Below are 2,210 nucleotides of genomic sequence, written 5' to 3'. Positions count from 1 at the left end.
GTTATGAGTCAGATGCAATGAAGAAAGAGTATGTAAATCTTAATAAGCAAAATCCTAAAGTTACACTACTATTCTGTTATAAAAAGAAGAAAGGAAAAAAAAATATACTAATGAAGAAACTGAAACATGCAAATGATCCTAATTCTACTAATGAAAAGCTATAATGCAAAGCTTAAAAAATAAATCTCAAATGGAAACAACAATATTAACAAAAATAGAAACTGAAACTGAATTGAAACATGAAAGAAACCAAAATTGAATCATGAAAATGAATGCAATGCACGAAACATGTAAACAATGCAAAATACCTATATACATGGTCTGGAAAATTAAAGCTCAATGTACTGAATCTGGAACTTGATATAACAGAACAAATTGAAAGGAGACAAGGGATATTATCATGCAAACTAACCTAAGATCTACTCAACAGAGATACAAAAAAATTCAAATGAAAACAAAACTAAGGACATTCGGTAAAAACAAAATTCAAAGGCAAATGTGCATTGGACTGGATAAAAGAATCTCAATTACTCTTAGAAAGACATTCTAAAAAGTCAAGCCCTCTTTGGGGTCTTTTGAGTTCATAGAACTTACAATGGTAATTCTCATTCAATCATTCAATCTTATGCATATCTAACTCAGAATTATAGCTTTAACCTAAGTCATCAACTAATAACATCAAAAACCTAAAATTTAGAAAAGCACATTAAACTGGACAAAATAGATGCGAGAAACATAAAGGTAAGAGAATCCAAAAGTAACAGTGCTGGAAAATCAAAAATGGCAGAAGAGTAAATTGAAATAATGGCAGTCAAACATATAAACTAAATCAAACAAACTGAAATGTAAAATCTCTTATTGCAACTGAAATGAAAATACAATTGATACCAGAAATCACCGAAAATCACGGCCTGTCACCCTCGCAACTCGATGAAATCCAGAATCGAAGAATAGTGTATCTACTCTAAGAAAGCAGTAAAACCTAAAACTACAAGCAGAGAATTGGAACTGAGAGTCTAGAGTGGTGTCTGTCACCCACCACCTGTACTATTCTCATTACAAAATTCCCCTTTTTATAGGGTAAGTCCAAAAAAAACTAAAACGAATAGGAAAAGGGAAAGAAGGGAAGAATCGGGAAAAAGTGGGAAAAAGGGAAGGAACTGGTAACTGACTTTGGAAGCTTCGTGAACCATCTTCAACTGACTCTGACCAGATTCTTCAACTGTTCAAGCTCCGCACGTGCTTCTAATCTTCATTCTGATCAAGCTCCTCCGGTCTGATTTACTTCCTGGGCTTGCTTGCTTTGGGCCAATCATCCTCCTAGCAAGTGGCGCAAGGTCCAGCTCTCTTCATCTCTCTCGTTCTCTGCCCTAGCTCACAGGCGAAGGAATTGGGGAAAGTCCCAAAATGAATGTGCTTACTGCCTCTACCCTCTTTTTCATCAGAACACCAAAACGGTGTGTTTGATTAAGTCTCCTAAAAGGAACTTCAGCCCATTCCAGCCCAATTTCAGCCTCGTGGAATTTCCTTTTTGCAGCAGCATTCTTTTCCTTCAAGACGCACAACTTCATCTTTATTTTAGCCCAATCCATTTGCAAAGGCAGCAACATTGCAGTGCAAAAACAACGGCCCAAAAGTGTGACTTCTCCATTCATTGTTGATTCAAATGTGGCTTGGTCCATTTTTCCAAGGGCAAATCTGCAAAAAGAAAGAAATGAAAAAAATTAAACAGCAAAAAGAAAATATAAAAGCCTAAAAAATATTTATTTTAATTTTCTGAATATTGTTATCTAAAAAGTAAAATAACCTATTTATGTAACTAAAAATGGAAAATTAACACTAATTCTACAAAACACCTATTTTTATCCTAATTATACTAATCTATCTTAATTCTAGAAAATTAAAAGCTAAACTATCCTAAAAGAGTAATATTAACATAGAAAAATGGGGAAAAATAGAGAGTTAACACTCTCTAAATGATCATATGGGCATTCACCTGTAAAACCATGAAACATAGGCAGCAAATGTATCAGTCTAGAGGTGAGAACGCAATGAACATCATCCTCATTATGTGTAACCGGCTCCCAAAGAGCACTCTCATGAGTCGAAGGATGAGTGATGAGTGCATATTTATGTCCACATTTACGCTTTAAAATTCAAATTTTTGATGAAATTCTTGTGCTTAAATGATTGATTTAATATGAATTTAT

The sequence above is a fragment of the Vigna radiata genome, chromosome 10 (assembly GCF_000741045.1).
Source record: "Vigna radiata var. radiata cultivar VC1973A chromosome 10, Vradiata_ver6, whole genome shotgun sequence".
Taxonomy (NCBI): Eukaryota; Viridiplantae; Streptophyta; class Magnoliopsida; order Fabales; family Fabaceae; genus Vigna; species Vigna radiata.
This window is presented reverse-complemented; position numbering follows the sequence as displayed.